The 5716-nt window shown below is 39.2% G+C and overlaps 1 pseudogene; it reads left to right on the forward strand.

The window, feature by feature from the left end:
• The first annotated feature begins 2958 nt into the window (after positions 1–2958).
• LOC115939836 (elongation factor 1-alpha 1 pseudogene) lies at positions 2959–4657 on the forward strand (annotated as a pseudogene).
• The last annotated feature ends 1059 nt before the right edge of the window (positions 4658–5716 follow it).

The raw sequence follows: 5716 nt of genomic DNA on the forward strand, positions 1-5716 counted from the left end.
CCCATCATCCATCTAGCCCATTCCCCACCTTCCTCCCTCCGTCAATCCTCAGTTTGTTCTCAATCATTAAGAGTCACTTATGGCTTGTTTCCCTCTCTTCTTTTTTTTCTTTCCCCCTTCCCATATGTTCATCTGTTTTCTTTCTTAAATTCCACATATGAGTGAGATCGTATGGTATTTGTCTTTCTCTGACTTATTTCACTTAGCATAATACACTCTAGCTCTCTCCGTGTTGTTGTAAATGGCAAGATTTCATTCTTTTTGATGGTTGAATAATATTTCATTGGATATATATACCTCATCTTCTTAATCCATTCATGGACATTTGGGTTCTCTCCATAGTTTGGCTATTGTTGATAATGTTGCTATAAACATCGGGGTGCATGTACCCCTTTGAATCTGTATTTTTGTATCCTTTGGATAAATACCTAGTAGTGCAATTGCTGGATTGTAGGGTAGTTCTATTTTTAACTTTTTGAGGAACCTCCAAAATGTTCTTCAGAGTGGCTGCACCAGTTTGCATTCCCAACAGTGCAAGAGGGTTCCCCTTACTCCACATCCTCGCCAACATCTATTCTTCCCTGTGTTGTTAATTTTAGCCATTCCAACAGGTGTGAGGTGATATCTCATCATGGTTTTGATTTGTATGTTCCTGATGATGAGTGATGTTGAGCATCTTTTCATGTGTCTGTTAGCCATCTGTATGTCTTCTTTGGTAAAGTGTCTATTCATGTCGTATGCCCATTTCTTGACTGGATTATTCATTTTTTGGGTGTTGAGTTTGGTAATTTCTTTGTAGATTTTGGATACTAACCCTTTATCAGATATGTCATTTGTAAATATCTTTTCCTATTCCATAGGCTGCTTTTAGTTTTATTGTTTCCTTTCCTGTGCAGAAGCTTTTTATCTTGATGAAGTCCCAATAGTTCATTTTTGCTTTTGTTTCCCTTGCCTCTGGCAATGTGGCTAATAAGAAGTTGCTATGGCCAAGGTCAAAGAGATTTCTGCCTGTGTTCTCCCCTAGGATTTTGATGGTTTCCTATCTCATATTCAGGTCTTTCATCCATTGTGAATTTATTTTTGTGTATGGTGTAAGAAAGTGGTCCAGTTTCATTATTCTGCATGTTGCTGTCCAGTTTTCCCAGCACCATTTGAGAAGAGACTTTTTTCCATTAGATAGTTTCCTGTTTTGTTGATGATTAGTTGACCATATAGAGAACTTTTTGTTTTGTTTTAAAGATTTCACCTATTTATTTTGACAGAGAGACAGCAAGAGAGGGAACACAAGCAGAGGGAGTGGGAGAGGGATAAGCAGGCTTCCCGCTGAGCAGAGAGCCCGATGTGGGGCTCGGTCCCAGGACCCCAGGATCATGACCTGAGCCGAAGGCAGATGGCCAATGACTGAGCCACCCAGGCACCTCTAGAGAACTTTTTTTAAAAATGAAAGGACAGTACAAATGTAGACAGATTAATAGCTAAAAGACTTGTCTTTTTAAAGATATGTAAGTAATATGTGCTTATTTCTGAGAAATCATAAAATATGGATGAATATGAAGAAAAAATAACACAACTGAGCTGTGTATTCTCCCAGATTTATTTCTATCTATATTTATATTTTTAAAGTAGCAACTTAATTAAGTGCTTGTCAAATTTTACCTACACCCATATATACATGTAACCAATCAAGAAACTCACTCCTCAAGGAATTTGGGGAAGGGTATTGATACCAATCAGAGAAAGTAATATTAATGTAGCATTGGATTGACTTAGTTTGATTCTTTATATTCAGATTCCAAGGACAAAGCTTCCATTTATATTTAACCTTTTCAACAAACTATTAGTTTGACTAGATCTTCCAGATTTCATTATAGTAGACTACAAAATCCCATTTAGCTATTTGAAACAGAAATGAATTTATTGTAGGAATTAAGTAACTCATAGAATCTTTGTGGGGCTAGAGAATCAAGCTTGGAGTTTCACAATCAGAAACAAGGCACCCAGGGTTAAAGCCAACAGAAGAAATACCCACTATTCACACTACTTGGCCATCCTAGAAGACCTGCTCATTGGTGTCACCCATGAGGATCAGCACCTAATCTAGATTTAAGACATTCCACTGGAACTGTCCCAGAAGAACCATATGTCTCTACCACCACGCTTGTCACATGTGGCCACTGCCTTCTCATCTCCCTTCTGCCTCTAACTTTCTCCATGGACCCAAGTTCCAAGTGGAACTTATCTTCAAGGAGATCTAGAAATGAAGTTTTTTGTGTTTTGGGTTTTTCAGGCTCTATGGTAGGAAGGTAAGATATAATGGAACTGGAATTGGTAAGGAGTAAAGCCAACTACACTATCTGCCACAGATTGGTACTATAATTTCCCCCATTTTATAGATGAGGAAATTGAGCCTTAGGTAGATTATGTTCTTTGCTTAATGATAAACAGTTTGTATGGAAGGAAGGCCAGGAGTTTTCAACTTCAGCATTCTGATCCAACATATGCTTTCCTAGCCACTATGATGTTTAATAATTACATGTTTACATGACTTCTTCCCTAATAAGGTATGAGTTCCTGAGGAACAAGGATTCTTTCTGACTCAGTATTTTTCAGAGTCAAACACTGGGTGTCATTATTCCTTCAGTCATTCAACAACTTCTTATTGAATAGCTACTATGTTCTAGGCACTCTTCTAGGGACTTAGGAACATGGGGTGAGCAAAACAGGTATGGTTCCTGAACTCAGGAAGAGTGTTTAGTAGGACAGAGTCATTAGATAAAAAATTACACAGTAATTAAACACAACTTAAATTACACGTAATATGACAGAAAGATATGTGAAAATAAGAGAACGTTTAAATGGGGGAATTTAAGCTAAATTTGGAAGTCAGACAAAGAAAGTTTTCTCTACTTTTTCACAATGGGTGTGCCACCAGAAGACAGGTGTCATGAAAACCACCACTCAACCTAAACCAAAATGCGAAAGGAAAAGACTCACATCAACATTGTCATCATTGGACACATAGATTCGGGCAAGTCTACTACTGGTCTGGTCATCTACTGGTCATCTGATCTAAAATGTGGTGGGATTGACAAAAGAACTATCGAAAAATTTGAGAAGGAGGCTCCTGAGATGGGAAAGGGCTCCTTCAAGTATGCCTGGGTCTTGGATAAACAAAGCTGAACGTGAATGTGGTATCACCATTGATATCTCCCTTTGGAAATTTGAGACCAGCAAGTATTATGTGACCATCATTGATGCCCCAGGACACAGAGACTTTATCAAAAACATGATTACAGGCACATCTCAGGCTGACTGTGCTGTCCTGATTGTTGCTGCTGGTGTTGGTGACTTTGAAGCCAGTATCTCCAAGAATTGGCAGACCCATGAGCATGCCCTTCTGGCTTACACACTGGGTGTAAAACAACTAATTGTTGGTGTTAACAAAACGGATTCCACTGAGCCACTCTACAGCCAGAAGAGATATGAGGAAATCGTTAAGGAAGTTAGCACCTACATTAAGAAAATTGGCTACAACCTTGACACGGTAGTATTTGTGCCAATTTCTGGTTGGAATGGTGACAACATTCTGGAGCCAAGTGCTAACATGCCTTGGTTCAAGAGATGGAAAGTCACCTGTAAAGATGGGAATGCCAGTGGAAACACACTGCTTGAAGCTCTGGATTGCAGTCTGCCACCAACTCGTCCAACTGACAAGCCCTTTTGTCTGCCTCTCCAGGACATCTACAAAATTGGTGGTATTGGTACTGTCCCTGTGGGCTGAGTGGAGACTGGTATTCTTAAACCTGGCATGGTGGTCACCTTTGCTCTCCAGTCAATGTTACAACTGAAGTAAAGTCTGTTGAAATGCACCAGGAAGCTTTGAGTGAGGCTCATCCTGGGGACAATGTGGGCTTCAATGTCAAGAATGTATCTGTCAAAGATGTTCATCAGGGCAATGTGGCTGGTGACAGCAAAAATGACCCACCAATGGAAGCAGCTAGATTCACGGCTCAGGTGATTATCCTGAACCATCCAGGCCAAATCAGTGCTGGATATGAACCTGTGCTGGATTTCACACAGCTCACATTGCTTGCAAGTTTGCTGAGCTGAAGGAGAAGATAGATCGTCGTTCTGGAAAAAAGCTGGAAGATGGTCCCAAGTTCCTGAAATCTGGTGATGCTGCCATTGTTGATATGGTTCCTGGCAAGCCTATGTGTGTTGAGAGCTTCTCTGACTATCCTCCTCTGGGCCGTTTTGCTGTTTGTGACATGAGACAGACGTTGCTGGGGGTGTCATCAAAGCAGTGGACAAGAAGGCAGCTGGAGCTGGCAAGGTCACCAAGTCTGCCCAGAAAGCTCAGAGGCTAAATGAATATTATCCCCAATACCTGCCACCCCAGTCTTAATCAGTGGTGGAAGAATGGTCTCAGAACTGTTTGTGTCAATTGACCATTTAAGTTTAATAGTAAAGGACTGGTTAATGATAACAATGCATCATAAAACCTTCAGAAGGAAAGGAGAATGTTTTGTGGACCATTTGTGTGTGTGTGTGTGTGTGTGTGTGTGTGTGTGGCAGTTTTAAGTTATTCGTTTTTAAAATCAGTACTTTTTAATGGAAACAACTTGACCAAAAATCTGTCACAGAATTTTGAGACCCATTAGAACAAAAGTTTAATGAGAAAAAAAAGTTTTCTCTAAGGAAATGGCTTGAATTATAGAGACTTGTAAGATGGGTAGGTATCAGTCAGAGTAAGGGAAAGGTTGGGGCAGAGAGTACTGTAAACACATGGAATAAATACAGTATGAGAAGCCTTTGAGGTTGAAAGGAGGTTAGGGTATTGAAAGAAGGCCAGTATGCCTGAAATATAGACAATAAGGAAGAGACTGACTTGGGATAAGTCTAAAGGGACAGGAACTCATTAAATGTTCACTGAATGAATGAATGTGTGCATGTACCATTGGGGGTATCTGTGAAGCTTTCTAAGTTTACTTTTTACACTGACATTCTATGATTCCACAAGAGTCAGTAAATCTCTGCATTTTTAGAAAAGGAAAAGTGAAGCTAGAGTGGTAAACTGCCCTAAACTTATTAGAATATACTGATAGTCCACCTTAACACTTTAGAATTAATCACTTTTGTGGATGCTGTGGATTCTACAAGGAGAAAAGTGGAATGGACCCAATTATCTAATACCTGAAAGTGAAATGGTAAAACTAACAGAATAATTTAGTTAAATAAAATGAAGCAGATAGTTTCTTTCTTCTCCTCTTCATTCATAATTGCTTTAAAATGGATGGTTTATTTCTCTATTATTTGAAGTTTGTTATCATAGACATACACTCGAACCTTGAACAGTGTCCTTGACATTTATGAAAAAGCCTTAAAGTTACTCTTCCTTTTCTCATCTGCTTCTCTTCCAGGTCAATGAACAAGGCATAAGGCCTCTAGTTGTAAGGTTAATCCCTTTATCTGTCCTCTGAATCTCATTGCCTTCTGCCCATTCTGGATTTCACTTACTCAATTTTATCACTCTCTTCTCAGCATCTACAACCTTTTCCTCTAACCTAGTTCAAAAGAACATAGGTCTCAGCATATAATCATGTTCAATTCTCTCTCATGGTAAAAATAGACAAAAGCAAATAATAAAATAGCTCCTCAAATATGTCTCCCTTGATCTATAATCCTTGTTTTCTCTTTTCCTTCACATCCAAGATTT

The sequence above is a fragment of the Leptonychotes weddellii genome, chromosome 5, assembly GCF_054177405.1.
Source record: "Leptonychotes weddellii isolate Sample4059 chromosome 5, ASM5417740v2, whole genome shotgun sequence".
NCBI classification, from domain to species: domain Eukaryota; kingdom Metazoa; phylum Chordata; class Mammalia; order Carnivora; family Phocidae; genus Leptonychotes; species Leptonychotes weddellii.